The following is a 22,265-nucleotide window of genomic DNA, read 5'->3' as shown; positions in this document are numbered from 1 at the left end:
CCCTCTCCCCGATCACTGTCACCAGCCCCCTCTCCCCGATCACTGTCACACACCCCTTTCCCGATCAATGTCACCCTCCCCATCTCCCCGATCACTGTCACCCTCCCTTCCCAATCACTGTCACCCTCCCCCTCTCCACGATCAATGTCACCCTCTCCCTCTCCTCGATCAATGTCATCCTCCCCCTATCCCTGATCACTGTCACCCTCCTCCTCTCACCGATCACTGTCACTCTCCCCCTCTCCCCGATCAATGTCACCCTCCCCCTCTCCCCGATCAATGTCACCCTCCCCCTCTCCCCGATCATTGTCACGCTCCCCCTCTCCCCGATCACTGTCACCCTCCCCCTCTCACCGATCAATATCACCCTCCCCCTCTCCCCGATCAATGTCACCCTCCCCCTCTCACCGATCAATGTCACCCTCCCCCTCTCCCCGATTACTGTCACCCTCCCTTCCCAATCACTGTCACCCTCCCCCTCTCCCCGATCAATGTCACCCTCCCCCTCTCCCAGATCACTATCACCCTCCCCCTCTCCCTGATCACTGTCATGCTCCCCCTCTCCCCGATCACTGTCACCCTCCCACTCACCCCGATCACTGTCACACTCCCACTCACCCCGATCACTGTCACACACCCCTTTCCCCGATCACTGTCACCCTCCTCCCCTCCCCCATCAATCTCACCCTCCCCTTCTCCCCGATCAATGTCACCCTCCCCCTCTCCCCGATCACTGTCACCCGCTCCGTCTCCCCGATCACTGTCACACACCCCTTTCCCCAATCAATGTCACCCTCCCCCTCTCCCCGATCACTGTCACCCGCTCCGTCTCCCAGATCACTGTCACACACCCCTTTCCCCAATCAATGTCACCCTCCCCCTCTCCCTGATCACTGTCACCCTTCCCCTCTCCCCCATCAATCTCACTCTCCACTTCTCCCCGATCACTGTCACCCGCCCCCTCTCCCCGATCACTGTCATGCTGCCCCTTTCCCCGATCAATATCACGCTCCCTCTCTCCCCGATCACTGTCACTCTCCCCCTCTCCCCGATCACTGTCACCCTCCCCCTCTCCCCGATCAATGTCACCCTCCCCCTCTCCCCGATCAATGTCACCCTCCCCCTCTCCCCGATCACTGTCACCCTCCCTTTCCGATCACTGTCACCCTCCCCCTCTCCCCGATCACTGTCATGCTGCCCCTCTTCCCGATCAATATCACCCTCCGCCTCTCCCCGATCACTGTCACGCACCCCGTCTCCCTGATCACTGTCATGCTGCCCTCTCCCCGATCAATATCACCCTCTCCCTCTCCCTGATCACAGTCAACCTCCCCCTCTCCCGATCATTGTCATGCTGCCCCTCTCCCCGATCAATATCACCAACCCCCTCTCCCCGATCATTGTCGGGCTCCCCCACTCCCCGATCAATGTCATGCTCCCCCTCTCCCCGATCACTGTCGGGCTCCCCCTCTCCCTGATCAATGTCATGCTCCCCCTCTCACAACCCCTGTCACCCTCCCTTCCCGATCGCTGTCACCGTCCCCCTCTCCCCAATTAACGTCACACTCCGCCACTCCCCGATCATTATCACCCTCCCCCTCTCCCGATCACTGTCACCCTCCCCCTCTCCCCGATCACTGTCACCCTCCCCCTTTCCCCGATCATTGTCACGCTCCCCCTCTCCCCGAACACTGTTATCCTCCCACTCTCCCCGATCACTGCCACCCTCCCCCTATCCCCGATCAATGTCACACTCCCCCTCTCCCCGATCACTGTCACCCTCCCACTCACCCCGATCACTGTCGCCCTCCCCCTCTCCCCGATTACTGTCACCCTCCCTTCCCAATCACTGTCACCCTCCCACTCTCCCCGATCAATGTCACCCTCCCCCTCTCCCAGATCACTGTCACCCTCCCCCTCTCCCTGATCACTGTCACGCTCCCCCTCTCCCCGATCACTGTCACCCTCCCACTCACCCCGATCACTGTCACCCTCCCACTCACCCCGATCACTGTAATGCTGCCTCTCTCCCCGATCAAAATCAACCTCCACCTCTCCCCGATCGCTTTCACCCTCCCCCAATCACTGTCATGCTGCCCCTCTTCCCGATCAATATCACCCTCCGCCTCTCCCCTATCACTGTCACGCACCCCCTCTCCCCGATCACTGTCATGCACCCCCTCTCCCCGATCACTGTCATGCTGCCCTCTCCCCGATCAACATCACCCTTTCCCTCTCCCTGATCACAGTCAACCTCCCCCTCTCCCCGATCATTGTCATGCTGCCCCTCTCCCCGAACAATATCACACACCCCCTCTCCCCGATCATTGTCGGGCTCCACCACTCCCCGATCAATGTCATGCTCCCACTCTCCCCGATCACTGTCGGGCTCCCCCTCTCCCTGATCAATGTCATGCTCCCCCTCTCCTGAACCACTGTCACCCTCCCTTCCCGATCGCTGTCACCCTCCCCCTCTCCCCGATTAACGTCACACTCTGCCACTCCCCGATCACTATCACCCTCCCCCTCTCCCCGATCACTATCACCCTCCCCCTCCCCCGATCACTGCCACACTCACCCTCTCCCGGATCACTGTCACCCTCCCCCTCTCCCCGATCACTGCCACCCTCCCCCTATCCCCGATCAATGTCACACTCCCCCTCTCCCCGATCATTGTCACCCTCCCCCTCTCCCCGATCAATGTCACCCTCCCCCTAGTCCCGATCACTGACACCCTCCCCCTCTCCCCGATCACTGTCACCTTCCCCCTCTCCCCGATCACTGTCATGCTCCCCCTCTCCCCGATCACTGTCACACAACCCCTCTCCCCGATCACTGTCATGCTGCCCCTCTCCCCGATCAATATCACCCTCCCCGTCTCCCCAATCACTGTCACCCTCCCCCTCTCCCCCATCAATCTCACCCTCCCCCTCTCCCCGATCACTGTCACCTTCCCCCTCTCCCCGATCAATGTCACCCTCCTGCTCTCCCCGATCACTGTCATCCTCCCTTCCCGATCACTGTCACCCTCCCCCTCTCCCCGATCAATGTCACCCTCCCACTATTCCCGATCACTGACACCCTCTCCCTCTTCACGATCAATGTCACCCTCCCCCTCCCCGCGATCAATGTCATCCTCCCCCTATCCCTGATCACTGTCACCCTCATCCTCTCACCGATCAATATCACCCTCCCCCTCTCCCCGATCACTGTCACCTTCCCCCTCTCCCTGATCACTGTCACGTTCCCCCTCTCCCCGATCACTGTCACCTTCCCCCTCTCTCCGATCACTGTCATGCTGCCCCTTTCCCCGATCAATATCACGCACCCCCTCTCCCCGATCACTGTCACCCTCCTCCTCTCCCCCATCAATCTCACCCTCCCCTTCTCCCCGATCAATGTCACCCTCCCCCTCTCCCCGATCACTGTCACCCGCTCCGTCTCCCCGATCACTGTCACACACCCCTTTCCCCAATCAATGTCACCCTCCCCCTCTCCCTGATCACTGTCACCCTTCCCCTCTCCCCCATCAATCTCACTCTCCACTTCTCCCCGATCACTGTCACCCGCCCCCTCTCCCCGATCACTGTCATGCTGCCCCTTTCCCCGATCAATATCACGCTCCCTCTCTCCCCGATCACTGTCACTCTCCCCCTCTCCCCGATCACTGTCACCCTCCCCCTCTCCCCGATCAATGTCACCCTCCCCCTCTCCCCGATCAATGTCACCCTCCCCCTCTCCCCGATCACTGTCACCCTCCCTTTCCGATCACTGTCACCCTCCCCCTCTCCCCGATCACTGTCATGCTGCCCCTCTTCCCGATCAATATCACCCTCCGCCTTTCCCCGATCACTGTCACGCACCCCGTCTCCCTGATCACTGTCATGCTGCCCTCTCCCCGATCAATATCACCCTCTCCCTCTCCCTGATCACAGTCAACCTCCCCCTCTCCCGATCATTGTCATGCTGCCCCTCTCCCCGATCAATATCACCAACCCCCTCTCCCCGATCATTGTCGGGCTCCCCCACTCCCCGATCAATGTCATGCTCCCCCTCTCCCCGATCACTGTCGGGCTCCCCCTCTCCCTGATCAATGTCATGCTCCTCCTCTCACAACCACTGTCACCCTCCCTTCCCGATCGCTGTCACCCTCCCCCTCTCCCCAATTAACGTCACACTCCGCCACTCCCCGATCATTATCACCCTCCCCCTCTCCCGATCACTGTCACCCTCCCCCTCTCCCCGATCACTGTCACCCTCCCCCTCTCCCCGATCACTGTCACACTCCCGCTCTCCCCAATCAATGTCACCCTCCCCCTCTCCCCGATCACTGTCACACTTCCCCTCTCCCCGATCACTGTCACCCTCCCCCTCTCCCCGATCACTGACACGCTCACCCTCTCCCGGATCACTGTCACCCTCCCCCTCTCCCCGATCACTGCCACCCTCCCCCTATCCCCGATCAATGTCACACTCTCCCTCTCCCCGATTATTGTCACCCTCCCCCTCTCCCCGATCAATGTCACCCTCCCCCTATTCCCGATCACTGAAACCCTCCCACTCTCCACGATCAATGCACCCTCCCCCTCTCCGCGATCAATGTCATCCTCCCCCTATCCCTGATCACTGTCACCCTCCTCCTCTCCCCGATCAATATCACCCTCCCCCTCTCCCCGATCACTGTCACCTTCCCCCACTCCTCGATCACTGTCATGCACCCCCTCTCCCCGATCAATATCATCCTAACCCTCTCTCCGATCACTGTCACCCTCCCCCTCTCCCCCATCAATCTCACCCTCCCCCTCTCCCCGATCAATGTCACCCTCCCCCTCTCCCCGATCACTGTCACCCGCCCCCTCTCACCGATCACTGTCACACACCCCTTTCCCCGATCAATGTCACCCACCCTCTCTCCCCGATCACTGTCACTCTCCCCCTCTCCCCGATCAATGTCACCCACCCCGTCTCCCCGATCACTGTCACCCTTCCTTCCCGATCACTGTCACCCTACCCCTCTCCACGATCAATGTCACCCTCTCCCTCTCCTCGATCAATGTCATCCTCCCCCTATCCCTGATCACTGTCACCCTCCTCCTCTCCCCGATCACTGTCACTCTCCCCCTCTCCCCGATCAATGTCACCCTCCCCCTCTCCCCGATCAATGTCACCCTCCCCCTATTCCCGATCACTGACACCCTCCCCCTCTCCACGATCAATGTCACCCGCTCCCTCTCCTCGATCAATGTCATCCTCCCCCTATCCCTGATCACTGTCACCCTCCTCCTCTCCCCGATCAATATCACCCTCCCCCTCTCCCCGATCACTGTCATCTTCCCCCTCTCCCCGATCACTGTCACGCTCCCACCTCGCCCCGATCACTGTCACCCTCCCCCACTCCCCGATCACTGTCACCCGCCCCCTCTCCCCGATCACTGTCACACACCCCTTTCCCCGATCAATGTCACCCTCCCTCTCTCCCCGATCACTGTCACTCTCCCCCTCTCCCCGATCAATGTCACCCTCCCCATCTCCCCGATCACTGTCACCCTCCCTTCCCGATCACTGTCACCCTCCCCCCTCTCCCCGATCAATGTCACCCTCCCCCTACTCCCGATCACTGACACCCTCCCCCTCTCCACGATCAATGTCACCCTCTCCCTCTCCTCGATCAATGTCATCCTGCCCCTATCCCTGATCACTGTCACCCTCCTCCTCTCCCCGGTCAATATCACCCTCCCTCTCTCCCCGATCATTGTCACCTTCCCCCTCTCCCCGATCACTGTCACGCTCCCCCTCTCCCCGATCACTGTCTCACACCCCCTCTCCCCGATCACTGTCATGCTGCCCCTTTCCCCGATCAATATCACGCTCCAACCATTCCCCGATCACTGGCACCCTCCCCCTCTCCCCCATCAATCTCACCCTCCCCCTCTCCCCGATCAATGTCACACTTCCCTCTCCCCGATCACTGTCACCCGCCCCCTCTCCCCGATCACTGTCACACACCCCTTTCCCCGATCAATGTCACCCTCCCCCTCTTCCCGATCAATGTCACCCTCCCCCTCTCCCCGATCAATGTCACCCTCCCCCTCTCCCCGATCACTTTCACCCTCCCTTCCCGATCACTGTCATCCTCTCCCTCTCCTCGATCAATGTCATCCTCCCCCTATCCCTGATCACTGTCACCCTCCTCCTCTCCCCGATCACTGTCACTCTCCCCCTCTCCCCGATCAATATCACCCTCCCCCTCTCCCCGATCACTGTCATCTTCCCCCTCTCCCCGATCACTGTCACGCTCCCACCTCGCCCCGATCACTGTCACCCTCCCCCACTCCCCGATCACTGTCACCCGCCCCCTCTCCCCGATCACTGTCACACACCCCTTTCCCCGATCAATGTCACCCTCCCTCTCTCCCCGATCACTGTCACTCTCCCCCTCTCCCCGATCAATGTCACCCTCCCCATCTCCCCGATCACTGTCACCCTCCCTTCCCGATCACTGTCACCCTCCCCCCTCTCCCCGATCAATGTCACCCTCCCTCTACTCCCGATCACTGACACCCTCCCCCTCTCCACGATCAATGTCACCCTCTCCCTCTCCTCGATCAATGTCATCCTGCCCCTATCCCTGATCACTGTCACCCTCCTCCTCTCCCCGGTCAATATCACCCTCCCTCTCTCCCCGATCATTGTCACCTTCCCCCTCTCCCCGATCACTGTCACGCTCCCCCTCTCCCCGATCACTGTCTCACACCCCCTCTCCCCGATCACTGTCATGCTGCCCCTTTCCCCGATCAATATCACGCTCCAACCATTCCCCGATCACTGGCACCCTCCCCCTCTCCCCCATCAATCTCACCCTCCCCCTCTCCCCGATCAATGTCACACTCCCCCTCTCCCCGATCACTGTCACCCGCCCCCTCTCCCCGATCACTGTCACACACCCCTTTCCCCGATCAATGTCACCCTCCCCCTCTTCCCGATCAATGTCACCCTCCCCCTCTCCCCGATCAATGTCACCCTCCCCCTCTCCCCGATCACTGTCACCCTCCCTTCCCGATCACTGTCACCCTCCCCCTCTCCCCGATCACTGTCACCCTCCCCCTCTCCCCGATCACTGTCACCCTTCCCCTCTCCCCGATCACTGTCACGCTACCCCTCTCCCCGATTACTGTCACCCTCCCGCTCTCCCCGATCAATATCACCCTCCCCCTCTCCCCGATCACTGTCACGCACCCACTCTCCCCGATCACTGTCATGCTGCCCCTCTCCCCAATCACTGTCACACTCCCACTTTCCCCGATCACTGTCATGCTGCCCCTCTCCCCGATCACTGTTACACTCCCCCTTTCCCCGATCAATGTCGGGCTCCCCCTCTCCGCGATCAATGTCACCCACCCCCTCTCCCCGATTACTGTCACACACCCCTTTCCTCGATCAATGTCACCCTCCCTCTCTCCCCGATCAATGTCACCCTCCCCCTCTCCCAGATCACTGTCACCCTCCCCCTCTCCCCGATCATTGTCACGCTCCCCCTCTCCCCGAACACTGTTACCCTCCCCCTCTCACCGATCAATATCACCCTCCCCCTCTCCCCGATCAATGTCACCCTCCCCCTCTCACCGATCAATGTCACCCTCCCCCTCTCCCCGATTACTGTCACCCTCCCTTCCCAATCACTGTCATCCTCCCACTCTCCCCGATCAATGTCACCCTCCCCCTCTCCCAGATCACTGTCACCCTCCCCTTCTCCCTGATCACTGTCACGCTCCCCCCCTCCCCGATCACTGTCACCCTCCCACTCACCCCGATCACTGTCACACACCCCCTCTCCCCGATCACTGTCACGCACACCCTCTCCCCGATCAATATCACCCTCTGCCTCTCCCCGATCACTGTCACGCTGCCCCTTTCCCCGATCAATATCACGCTCCAACCATTCCCCGATCACTGGCACCCTCCCCCTCTCCCCCATCAATCTCACCCTCCCCCTCTCCCCGATCAATGTCACACTCCCCCTCTCCCCGATCACTGTCACCCGCCCCCTCTCCCCGATCACTGTCACACACCCCTTTCCCCGATCAATGTCACCCTCCCCCTCTTCCCGATCAATGTCACCCTCCCCCTCTCCCCGATCAATGTCACCCTCCCCCTCTCCCCGATCACTGTCACCCTCCCTTCCCGATCACTGTCACCCTCCCCCTCTCCCCGATCACTGTCACCCTCCCCCTCTCCCCGATCACTGTCACCCTCCCCCTCTCCCCGATCACTGTCACGCTACCCCTCTCCCCGATTACTGTCACCCTCCCGCTCTCCCCGATCAATATCACCCTCCCCCTCTCCCCGATCACTGTCACGCACCCACTCTCCCCGATCACTGTCATGCTGCCCCTCTCCCCAATCACTGTCACACTCCCACTTTCCCCGATCACTGTCATGCTGCCCCTCTCCCTGATCACTGTTACACTCCCCCTTTCCCCGATCAATGTCGGGCTCCCCCTCTCCGCGATCAATGTCACCCACCCGCTCTCCCCGATTACTGTCACACACCCCTTTCCTCGATCAATGTCACCCTCCCTCTCTCCCCGATCAATGTCACCCTCCCCCTCTCCCAGATCACTGTCACCCTCCCCCTCTCCCCGATCATTGTCACGCTCCCCCTCTCCCCGAACACTGTTACCCTCCCCCTCTCACCGATCAATATCACCCTCCCCCTCTCCCCGATCAATGTCACCCTCCCCCTCTCACCGATCAATGTCACCCTCCCCCTCTCCCCGATTACTGTCACCCTCCCTTCCCAATCACTGTCATCCTCCCACTCTCCCCGATCAATGTCACCCTCCCCCTCTCCCAGATCACTGTCACCCTCCCCTTCTCCCTGATCACTGTCACGCTCCCCTTCTCCCCGATCACTGTCACCCTCCCACTCACCCCGATCACTGTCACACACCCCCTCTCCCCGATCACTGTCACGCACACCCTCTCCCCGATCAATATCACCCTCTGCCTCTCCCCGATCACTGTCACGCACCCCCTCTCCCCGATCACTGTCACGCACCCCCTCTCCCCGATCACTGTCATGCTGCCCTCTACCCGATCAATATCACCCTCTCCCTCTTCCTGATCACAGTCAACCTCCCCCTCTCCCGATCATTGTCATTCTGCCCCTCTCCCCGATCAATATCACCCACCCCCTCTCCCCGATCATTGTCGGGCTCCACCACTCCCCGATCAATGTCATGCTCCCACTCTCCCCGATCACTGTCGGGCTCCCCCTCTCCCTGATCAATGTCATGCTCCCCCTCTCCCGAACCACTGTCACCCTCCCTTTCCGATCGCTGTCACCCTCCCCCTCTCCCCGATTAACGTCACACTCTGCCACTCCCCGATCACTATCACCCTCCACCTCTCCCCGATCACTATCACCTTCCCCCTCTCCCCCGTCAATGTCACCCTCCCCGTCTCCCCGATCACTGTCACACCCCCGCTCTCCCCGATCACTGTCACCCTCCCCCTCTCCCCGATCACTGCCACACTCACCCTCTCCCGGATCACTGTCATTCTCCCCCTCTCCCCGATCACTGCCACCCTCCCCCTATCCCCGATCAATGTCACCCTCCCCCTCTCCCCGATCAATGTCACCCTCCCCCTCTCACCGATCAATGTCACCCTCCCCCTCTCCCCGATTACTGTCACCCTCCCTTCCCAATCACTGTCATCCTCCCACTCTCCTCGATCAATGTCACCCTCCCCCTCTCCCAGATCACTGTCACCCTCCCCTTCTCCCTGATCACTGTCACGCTCCCCCTCTCCCCGATCACTGTCACCCTCCCACTCACCCCGATCACTGTCACACACCCCCTCTCCCCGATCACTGTCACGCACACCCTCTCCCCGATCAATATCACCCTCTGCCTCTCCCCGATCACTGTCACGCACCCCCTCTCCCCGATCACTGTCACGCACCCCCTCTCCCCGATCACTGTCATGCTGCCCTCTACCCGATCAATATCACCCTCTCCCTCTTCCTGATCACAGTCAACCTCCCCCTCTCCCGATCATTGTCATTCTGCCCCTCTCCCCGATCAATATCACCCACCCCCTCTCCCCGATCATTGTCGGGCTCCACCACTCCCCGATCAATGTCATGCTCCCACTCTCCCCGATCACTGTCGGGCTCCCCCTCTCCCTGATCAATGTCATGCTCCCCCTCTCCCGAACCACTGTCACCCTCCCTTTCCGATCGCTGTCACCCTCCCCCTCTCCCCGATTAACGTCACACTCTGCCACTCCCCGATCACTATCACCCTCCACCTCTCCCCGATCACTATCACCTTCCCCCTCTCCCCCGTCAATGTCACACTCCCCGTCTCCCCGATCACTGTCACACCCCCGCTCTCCCCGATCACTGTCACCCTCCCCCTCTCCCCGATCACTGCCACACTCACCCTCTCCCGGATCACTGTCATCCTCCCCCTCTCCCCGATCACTGCCACCCTCCCCCTATCCCCGATCAATGTCACACTCCCCCTCTCCCCGATCACTGACACCCTTCCCCTCTCCACGATCAATGTCACCCTCACCCTCTCCGCGATCAATGTCATCCTCCCCCTATCCCTGATCACTGTCACACTCCTCCTCTCCCCGATCAATATCACCCTCCCCCTCTCCCCGATCACTGTCACCTTCCCCCTCTCCCCGATCACTGTCATGCTCCCCCTCTCCCCGATCACTGTCACACACCCCCTCTCCCCGATCACTGTCATGCTGCCCCTCTCCCCGATCAATATCACCCTCCCCCTCTCCCCGATCACTGTCACCCTCCCCCTCTCCCCCATCAATGTCACCCTCCCCCTCTCCCCGATCAATGTCACCCTCCCCCTCTCCCCGATCACTGTCACACACCCCTTTCCTCGATCAATGTCACCCTCCCTCTCTCCCCGATCACTGTCACTCTCCCCCTCTCCCCGATCACTGTCACCCTCCCCCTCTCCCCGATCAATGTCACCCTCCCGCTCTCCCCGATCACTGTCACCCTCCCTTCCCGATCACTGTCACCCTCCCCCTCTCCCTGATCAATGTCACCCTCCCACTATTCCCGATCACTGACACCCTCTCCCTCTCCACGATCAATGTCACCCTCCCCCTCTCCGCGATCAATGTCATCCTCCCCCTATCCCTGATCACTGTCACCCTCATCCTCTCACCGATCAATATAACCCTCCCCCTCTCCCCGATCACCGTCACCTTCCCCCTCTCCCTGATCACTGTCACGCTCCCCCTCTCCCCGATCACTGTCACACACCCCCTCTCCCCGATCACTGTCATGCTGCCCCTTTCCCCGATCAATATCACGCTCCCCCTCTCCCCGATCACTGTCACCCTCCTCCTCTCCCCCATCAATCTCACCCTCCACTTCTCCCCGATCAATGTCACCCTCCCCCTCTCCCCGATCACTGTCACCCGCTCCCTCTCCCCGATCACTGTCACACACCCCTTTCCCCAATCAATGTCACCCTCCCCCTCTCCCTGATCACTGTCACCCTTCCCCTCTCCCCCATCAATCTCACCCTCCCCTTCTCCCCGATCAATGTCACCCTCCCCCTCTCCCCGATCACTGTCACCCGGCCCCTCTCCCCGATCACTGTCACACACCCCTTTCCCCGATCAATGTCACCCTCCCTCTCTCCCCGATCACTGTCACTCTCCCCCTCTCCCCGATCACTGTCACCCTCCCTCTCACCCGATCAATGTCATCCGACCCTCTCCCCGATCAATGTCACCCTCCCCCTCTCCCCGATCACTGTCACCCTCCCTTCCCGATCACTGTCACCCTCCCTCTCTCCCCGATCACTGTCACGCTCCCCCTCTCCCAGATCACTGTCACGCTCCCCCTCTCCCCGATCACTGTCACCCTCCCACTCACCCCGATCACTGTAATGCTGCCTCACTCCCCGATCAAAATCAACCTCCCCCTCTCCCCGATCGCTGTCACCCTCCCCCTCTCCCCGATCACTGTCATGCTGCCCCTCTTCCCGATCAATATCACCCTCCGCCTCTCCACAATCACTGTCACGCACCCCCTCTCCCCGATCACTGTCATGCTGCCCTCTACCCGATCAATATCACCCTCTCCCTCTCCCGGATCATTGTCGGGCTCCCCCACTCCCCGATCAATGTCATGCTCCCCCTCTCCCCGATCACTGTCGGGCTCCCCCTCTCCCTGATCAATGTCATGCTCCCCCTCTCCCCAACCACTGTCACCCTCCCTTCCCGATCGCTGTCACCCTCCCCCTCTCTCCAATTAATGTCACACTCCACCACTCCCCAATCATTATCACCCTCCCCCTCTCCCGATCACTGTCACCCTCCCCCTCTCCCCAATCAATGTCACCCTCCCCCTCTCCCCGATCACTGTCACACTCCCCCTCTCCCCGATCACTGTCACCCTCCCCCTCTCCCCGATCACTGCCACACTCACCCTCTCCCGGATCACTGTCACCCTCCCCCTCTCCCCGATCACTGCCACCCTCCCCTATCCCCGATCAATGTCACACTCCCCCTCTCCCCGATTATTGTCACCCTCCCCCTCTCCCCGATCAATGTCACCCTCCCCCTCTCCCCGATCACTGTCACCCGCCCCCTTTCCCCGATCACTGTCACACACCCATTTCCCCGATCAATGTCACCCTCCCTCTCTCCCCGATCACTGTCACACTCCCCCTCTCCCCGATCAATGTCACCCTCCCCTATTCCCGATCACTGACACCCTCCCCCTCTCCACGATCACTGTCACCCTCTCCCTCTCCTCGATCAATGTCATCCTCCCCCTATCCCTGATCACTGTCACCCTCCTCCTCTACCCGATCAATATCACCCTCCCCCTCTCCCCGATCACTGTCACCTTCCCCCTCTCCCCGATCACTGTCACTCTCCCCCTCTCCCCGATCACTGTCACACACCCCCTCTCCCCGATCACTGTCATGCTGCCCCTTTCCCTGATCAATATCACGCTCCCACCTCTCCCCGATCACTGTCACCCTCCTCCTCTCCCCGATCACTGTCACCCGCCTCCTCTCCCCGATCACTGTCACACACCCCTTTCCCCGATCAATGTCACCCTTCCTCTCTCCCCGATCACTGTCACTCTCCCCCTCTCCCCGATCAATGTCACCCTCCCCATCTCCCCGATCACAGTCACCCTCCCTTCGCGATCACTGTCACCCTCCCCCTCTCCCCGATCAATGTCACCCTCCCACTATTCCCGATCACTGACACCCTCCCCCTCTCCACGATCAATGTCACCCTCTCCCTCTCCTCGATCAAAGTCATCCTCCCCCTATCCCTGATCACTGTCACCCTCCCCCTCTCCCCGATCAATATCACCCTCCCCCTCTCCCCGATCACTGTCACCTTCCCCCTCTCCCCGATCACTGTCACGCTCCCCCTCTCCCCGATCACTGTCACACACCCCCTCTCCCCGATCACTGTCATGCTGCCCCTTTCCCCGATCAATATCACGTTCCCACCTCTCCCCGATCACTGTCACCCTCCCCCTCTCCCCGATCACTGCCACCCGCCCCCTCTCCCCGATCACTGTCACACACCCCTTTCCCCGATCAATGTCACCCTCCCTCTCTCCCCGACCACTGTCATTCTCCCCCTCTCCCCGATCAATGTCACCCTCCCCATCTCCCCGATCACTGTCACCCTCCCTTCCCGATCACTGTCACCCTCCCCCTCTCCCCGATCAATGTCATCCTCCCCCTATCCCTGATCACTGTCACCCTCCTCCTCTCCCCGATCAATATCACCCTCCCCCTCTCCCCGATCACTGTCACCCTCCCCCTCACCCCCATCAATCTCACCCTCCCCCTCTCCCCGATCAATGTCACCCTCCCCCTCTCCCCGATCACTGTCACCCGCCCCCTCTCCCCGATCACTGTCACACACCCTTTTCCCCGATCAATGTCACACTCCCTCTCTCCCCGATCACTGTCACTCTCCCCCTCTCCCCGATCACTGTCACCCTCCCCCTCTTCCCGATCAATGTCACCCTCCCCCTCTCCCAGATCACTGTCACCCTCCCCCTCTCCCCCATCACTGACACCCTCCCCCTCTCCCCGATCAATGTCACCCTCCCCCTCTCCCCGATCACTGTCACCCTCCCCCTCTCCCCGATCACTGTCACCCTCTCCCTCTCCCCGATCAATGTCACCTTCCCCCTCTCCCCGATCAATTTCACCCTCCCCCTCTCCCCGATCAATGTCACCTTCCCCCTCTCCCCGATCATTGTCAACCTCCCCCTCTCCCCGATCACGGTCGCACTCGCCCTTTCCCCGATCAATGCCACTCTCCCCCTCTCCCCGATCAATATCACCCTCCCCCTCTCCCCGATCAATGACACCCTCCACCTCTCCCCGAACACTGTCACCCTCCCCCTCTCCCTGATCAATGTCACCCTCCCCCTCTCCCCGATCACTGTCACCCTCCCCCTCTCCCCGATCAATGTCACCCTCCCCCTATCCCCGATCACTGTCACCCTCCCCCTCTTCCGGATCAATGTCACCCTCCCCCTCTCCCCGATCACTGTCACCCTCCGCCTCTCCCCAATCAATGTCACCCTCCCCCTCTCACCGATCACTGTCACCCTCCCCCTCTCCCCGATCAATATCACCCTCCCCCTCTCCCCGATCACTGTCACTCTCCCCCTCTCCCCACTCATTGTCACCCTCCCCCTCTCCCCGATCACTGTCACCCTCCCACCTCTGCCCGATCAATGTCACCCTCCCCCTCTCCCCGATCACTGTCACCCTCCCCCTCTCCCCGATCACTGTCACCCTCCCCCTCTCCCCGATCAATGTCACCCTCCCCTCTCCCCGAACAATGTCACCCTCCCCCTCTCCCCGATCAATGTTACCCTCGCCCTCTCCCCGATCATTGTCACCCTCCCCCTCTCCCCGATCACTGTCACACTCCCCCTTTCCCCGATCAATGTCACTCCCCCCTCTCCCCGATCACTGTCACCCTCCCTCTCTCCCCCGATCACTGTCACCCTCCCCCTCTCCACGATCACTGTCACACTCCCCCTTTCCCCGATCACTGTCACCTTCCCCATCTCCCCGATCACTGTCACCCTCCCCTCTCCCCAATCACTGACACCCTCCCCCTCTCCCCAATCAATGTCACCCTCCCCTCTCCCTGATCACTGTCACCCTCCCCCTCTCCCTGATCAATGTCACCCTCCCCCTCTCCCCGATCACTGTCACCCTCCCCCTCTCCCCGATCAATGTCACCCTCCCCCTATCCCCGATCACTGTCACCCTCCCCCTCTTCCGGATCAATGTCACCCTCCCCCTCTCCCCGATCACTGTCACCCTCCGCCTCTCCCCGATCAATGTCACCCTCCCCCTCTCACCGATCACTGTCACCCTCCCCCTCTCCCCGATCAATATCACCCTCCCCCTCTCCCCGATCACTGTCACTCTCCCCCTCTCCCCACTCATTGTCACCCTCCCCCTCTCCCCGATCACTGTCACCCTCCCACCTCTCCCCGATCAATGTCACCCTCCCCCTCTCCCCGATCACTGTCACCCTCCCCCTCTCCCCGATCACTGTCACCCTCCCCCTCTCCCCGATCAATGTCACCCTCCCCTCTCCCCGAACAATGTCACCCTCCCCCTCTCCCCGATCAATGTTACCCTCGCCCTCTCCCCGATCATTGTCACCCTCCCCCTCTCCCCGATCACTGTCACACTCCCCCTTTCCCCGATCAATGTCACTCCCCCCCTCTCCCCGATCACTGTCACCCTCCCTCTCTCCCCCGATCACTGTCACCCTCCCCCTCTCCCCGATCAATATCACCCTCCCCCTCTCCCCGATCACTGTCACCCTCCCCCTCTCCCCGACCACTGTCACCCTTCCCCTCTCCCCAATCACTGACACCCTCCCCCTCTCCCCAATCAATGTCACCCTCCCCTCTCCCTGATCACTGTCACCCTCCCCCTCTCCCCGATCAATATCACCCTCCCCCTCTCCCCGATCACCGTCACCCTCCCCCTCTCCCCGATCACTGTCACCCTTCCCCTCTCCCCAATCACTGACACCCTCCCCCTCTCCCCAATCAATGTCACCCTCCCCCTCTCCCCGATCACTGTCACCCTCCCCCTCTCCCCGATCACTGTCACCCTCTCCCTCTCCCCGATCAATGACACCCTCCACCTCTCCCCGAACACTGTCACCCTCCCCCTCTCCCTGATCAATGTCACCCTCCCCCTCTCCCCGATCACTGTCACCCTCCCCCTCTCCCCGATCAATGTCACCCTCCCCCTATCCCCGATCACTGTCACCCTCCCCCTCTTCCGGATCAATGTCACCCTCCCCCTCTCCCCGATCACTGTCACCCTCCGCCTCTCCCCAATCAATGTCACCCTCCCCCTCTCACCGATCACTGTCACCCTCCCCCTCTCCCCGATCAATATCACCCTCCCCCTCTCCCCGATCACTGTCACTCTCCCCATCTCCCCACTCATTGTCACCCTCCCCCTCTCCCCGATCACTGTCACCCTCCCACCTCTGCCCGATCAATGTCACCCTCCCCCTCTCCCCGATCACTGTCACCCTCCCCCTCTCCCCGATCACTGTCACCCTCCCCCTCTCCCCGATCAATGTCACCCTCCCCTCTCCCCGAACAATGTCACCCTCCCCCTCTCCCCGATCAATGTTACCCTCGCCCTCTCCCCGATCATTGTCACCCTCCCCCTCTCCCCGATCACTGTCACACTCCCCCTTTCCCCGATCAATGTCACTCCCCCCTCTCCCCGATCACTGTCACCCTCCCTCTCTCCCCCGATCACTGTCACCCTCCCCCTCTCCACGATCACTGTCACCCTCCCCCTCTCCCCGATCAATATCACCCTCCCCCTCTCCCCGATCACTGTCACTCTCCCCCTCTCCCCACTCATTGTCACCCTCCCCCTCTCCCCGATCACTGTCACCCTCCCACCTCTGCCCGATCAATGTCACCCTCCCCCTCTCCCCGATCACTGTCACCCTCCCCCTCTCCCCGATCACTGTCACCCTCCCCCTCTCCCCGATCAATGTCACCCTCCCCTCTCCCCGAACAATGTCACCCTCCCCCTCTCCCCGATCAATGTTACCCTCGCCCTCTCCCCGATCATTGTCACCCTCCCCCTCTCCCCGATCACTGTCACACTCCCCCTTTCCCCGATCAATGTCACTCCCCCTTTCCCCGATCACTGTCACCTTCCCCATCTCCCCGATCACTGTCACCCTCCCCCTCTCCCCGATCAATATCACCCTCCCCCTCTCCCCGATCACTGTCACCCTCCCCCTCTCCCCGACCACTGTCACCCTTCCCCTCTCCCCAATCACTGTCACACTCCCCCTTTCCCCGATCAATGTCACTCCCCCTTTCCCCGATCACTGTCACCTTCCCCATCTCCCCGATCACTGTCACCCTCCCCCTCTCCCCGATCACCGTCACCCTCCCCCTCTCCCCGATCACTGTCACCCTTCCCCTCTCCCCAATCACTGACACCCTCCCCCTCTCCCCAATCAATGTCACCCTCCCCCTCTCCCCGATCACTGTCACCCTCCCCCTCTCCCCGATCACTGTCACCCTCTCCCTCTCCCCGATCAATGTCACCATCCCCCTCTCCCCGATCATTGTCACCCTCCCCCTCTCCCCGATCACTGTCACCCTCCCCCTCTCCCCGATCACTGTCACCCTCTCCCTCTCACCGATCAATGTCACCATCCCCCTCTCCCCGATCAATGTCACCATCCCCCTCTCCCCACTCACTGTCACCCTCCCCCTCTCCCCGATCACTGTCACCCTCCCCCTCTCCCCGATCAATATCACCCTCCCCTTCTCCCCAATCACTGTCACCCTTCCACTCTCCCCGATCTCTGTCACGCTCCCCCTCTCCCCGATCACTGTCATGCTCCCCCTCTCCCCGATCACTGTCATCCTCCCCATCGCCTCAATCACTGTCACGCACTCCTTCTCCCCGATCACTGTCACCCTCCCCCTCTCCCCGATCACTATCACGCTCCCACTCTCCCCGATCACTGTCATGCTCCCCCTCTCCCCGATCAATATCACCCTCCCCCTCGCCTCGATCACTGTCACCCTCCCCCTCTCCCCGATCACTGTCACCCTCCCCCTCTTCCCGATCAATGTCACCCTCCCCCTCTCCCCGATCAATATCACCCTCCCCCTCACCCCGATCAATGTCACCCTCCCCCTCTCCCCGATCACTGACATCCTCCCCCTCTCCCCGATCAATGTTACCCTCCCCCTCTCCCCACTCACTGTCACCCTCCCCCTCTCCCCGATCACTGTCACCCTCCCCCTCTCCCCGATCAATATCACCCTCCCCTTCTCCCCAATCACTGTCACCCTCCCCCTCTCCTCGATCATTATCACGCTCCCCCTCTCCCCGATCACTGTCACCCTCCCACTCTCCCCGATCACTGTAACGCTCCCCCTCTCCCCGATCACTGTCACTCTACCCCTCTCCCCGATCAATGTCACCCTCCCCCTCTCCAGGATCAATGCCACCCTCCCCCTCTCCCCGATCAATGTCACCCTCCCCCTCTCCCCAATCACTGTCACCCTCCCCCTCTCCCCGATCAATATCACCCTCCCCCTCTCCCCGATCACTGTCACACTCCCCCTCTCCCCGATCACTGTCACCCTCCCCCTCTCCCCGATCACTGACATCCTCCCCCTCTCCCCGATCAATGTCACCCTCCCCCTCTCCTCGATCAATGTCATCCTCCCCCTATCCCTGATCACTGTCACCCTCCTCCTCTACCCGATCAATATCACCCTCCCCCTCTCCCCGATCACTGTCACCTTCCCCCTCTCCCCGATCACTGTCACGCTCCCCCTCTCCCCGATCACTGTCACACACCCCCTCTCCCCGATCACTGTCATGCTGCCCCTTTCCCTGATCAATATCACGCTCCCACCTCTCCCCGATCACTGTCACCCTCCCCCTCTCCCCGATCACTGTCACCCGCCTCCTCTCCCCGATCACTGTCACACACCCCTTTCCCCGATCAATGTCACCCTTCCTCTCTCCCCGATCACTGTCACTCTCCCCCTCTCCCCGATCAATGTCACCCTCCCCATCTCCCCGATCACAGTCACCCTCCCTTCCCGATCACTGTCACCCTCCCCCTCTCCCCGATCAATGTCACCCTCCCACTATTCCCGATCACTGACACCCTCCCCCTCTCCACGATCAATGTCATCCTCTCCCTCTCCTCGATCAAAGTCATCCTCCCCCTATCCCTGATCACTGTCACCCTCCTCCTCTCCCCGATCAATATCACCCTCCCCCTCTCCCCGATCACTGTCACCCTCCCCCTCTCCCCGACCACTGTCACCCTTCCCCTCTCCCCAATCACTGACACCCTCCCCCTATCCCCAATCAATGTCACCCTCCCCTCTCCCTGATCACTGTCACCCTCCCCCTCTCCCCGATCAATATCACCCTCCCCCTCTCCCCGATCACCGTCACCCTCCCCCTCTCCCCGATCACTGTCACCCTTCCCCTCTCCCCAATCACTGACACCCTCCCCCTCTCCCCAATCAATGTCACCCTCCCCCTCTCCCCGATCACTGTCACCCTCCCCCTCTCCCCGATCACTGTCACCCTCTCCCTCTCCCCGATCAATGTCACCATCCCCCTCTCCCCGATCATTGTCACCCTCCCCCTCTCCCCGATCACTGTCACCCTCCCCCTCTCCCCGATCACTGTCACCCTCTCCCTCTCACCGATCAATGTCACCATCCCCCTCTCCCCGATCAATGTCACCATCCCCCTCTCCCCACTCACTGTCACCCTCCCCCTCTCCCCGATCACTGTCACCCTCCCCCTCTCCCCGATCAATATCACCCTCCACTTCTCCCCAATCACTGTCACCCTTCCACTCTCCCCGATCTCTGTCACGCTCCCCCTCTCCCCGATCACTGTCATGCTCCCCCTCTCCCCGATCACTGTCATCCTCCCCATCGCCTCAATCACTGTCACGCACTCCTTCTCCCCGATCACTGTCACCCTCCCCCTCTCCCCGATCACTATCACGCTCCCACTCTCCCCGATCACTGTCATGCTCCCCCTCTCCCCGATCAATATCACCCTCCCCCTCGCCTCGATCACTGTCACCCTCCCCCTCTCCCCGATCACTGTCACCCTCCCCCTCTCCCCGATCAATGTCACCCTCCCCCTCTCCCCGATCAATATCACCCTCCCCCTCACCCCGATCAATGTCACCCTCCCCCTCTCCCCGATCACTGACATCCTCCCCCTCTCCCCGATCAATGTTACCCTCCCCCTCTCCCCACTCACTGTCACCCTCCCCCTCTCCCCGATCACTGTCACCCTCCCCCTCTCCCCGATCAATATCACCCTCCCCTTCTCCCCAATCACTGTCACCCTCCCCCTCTCCTCGATCATTATCACGCTCCCCCTCTCCCCGATCACTGTCACCCTCCCACTCTCCCCGATCACTGTAACGCTCCCCCTCTCCCCGATCACTGTCACTCTACCCCTCTCCCCGATCAATGTCACCCTCCCCCTCTCCAGGATCAATGCCACCCTCCCCCTCTCCCCGATCAATGTCACCCTCCCCCTCTCCCCAATCACTGTCACCCTCCCCCTCTCCCCGATCAATATCACCCTCCCCCTCTCCCCGATCACTGTCACACTCCCCCTCTCCCCGATCACTGTCACCCTCCCCTCTCCCCGATCACTGACATCCTCCCCCTCTCCCCGATCACTGTCACCCTCCCCCTCTCCTCGATCAATGTCATCCTCCCCCTATCCCTGATCACTGTCACCCTCCTCCTCTACCCGATCAATATCACCCTCCCCCTCTCCCCGATCACTGTCACCTTCCCCCTCTCCCCGATCACTGTCACGCTCCCCCTCTCCCCGATCACTGTCACACACCCCCTCTCCCCGATCACTGTCATGCTGCCCCTTTCCCTGATCAATATCACGCTCCCACCTCTCCCCGATCACTGTCACCCTCCCCCTCTCCCCGATCACTGTCACCCGCCTCCTCTCCCCGATCACTGTCACACACCCCTTTCCCCGATCAATGTCACCCTTCCTCTCTCCCCGATCACTGTCACTCTCCCCCTCTCCCCGATCAATGTCACCCTCCCCATCTCCCCGATCACAGTCACCCTCCCTTCCCGATCACTGTCACCCTCCCCCTCTCCCCGATCAATGTCACCCTCCCACTATTCCCGATCACTGGCACCCTCCCCCTCTCCACGATCAATGTCATCCTCTCCCTCTCCTCGATCAAAGTCATCCTCCCCCTATCCCTGATCACTGTCACCCTCCTCCTCTCCGCGATCAATATCACCCTCCCCCTCTCCCCGATCACTGTCACCTTCCCCCTCTCCCCGATCACTGTCACGCTCCCCCTCTCCCCGATCACTGTCACACACCCCCTCTCCCCGATCACTGTCATGCTGCCCCTTTCCCCGATCAATATCACGTTCCCACCTCTCCCCGATCACTGTCACCCTCCCCCTCTCCCCGATCACTGTCACCCGCCCCCTCTCCCCGATCACTGTCACACACCCCTTTCCCCGATCAATGTCACCCTCCCTCTCTCCCCGACCATTGTCATTCTCCCCCTCTCCCCGATCAATGTCACCCTCCCCATCTCCCCGATCACTGTCACCCTCCCTTCCCGTTCACTGTCACCCTCCCCCTCTCCCCGATCAATGTCATCCTCCCCCTATCCCTGATCACTGTCACCCTCCTCCTCTCCCCGATCAATATCACCCTCCCCCTCTCCCCGATCACTGTCACCCTCCCCCTCACCCCCATCAATCTCACCCTCCCCCTCTCCCTGATCAATGTCACCCTCCCCCTCTCCCCGATCACTGTCACCCGCCCCCTCTCCCCAATCACTGTCACACACCCCTTTCCCCAATCAATGTCACCCTCCCCCTCTCCCAGATCACTGTCACCCTCCCCCTCTCCCCCATCACTGACACCCTCCCCCTCTCCCCGATCAATGTCACCCTCCCCCTCTCCCCGATCACTGTCACCCTCCCCCTCTCCCGATCACTGTCACCCTCTCCCTCTCCCCGATCAATGTCACCTTCCCCCTCTCCCCGATCAATTTCACCCTCCCCCTCTCCCCGATCAATGTCACCTTCCCCCTCTCCCCGATCATTGTCACCCTCCCCCTCTCCCCGATCACTG

Source organism: Pristiophorus japonicus, chromosome 9 (genome assembly GCF_044704955.1).
Source record: "Pristiophorus japonicus isolate sPriJap1 chromosome 9, sPriJap1.hap1, whole genome shotgun sequence".
In the NCBI taxonomy this organism is placed as follows: Eukaryota; Metazoa; Chordata; class Chondrichthyes; family Pristiophoridae; genus Pristiophorus; species Pristiophorus japonicus.
The sequence above is the reverse complement of the archived record's forward strand: the minus strand, read 5'-3'. Positions refer to the sequence as shown.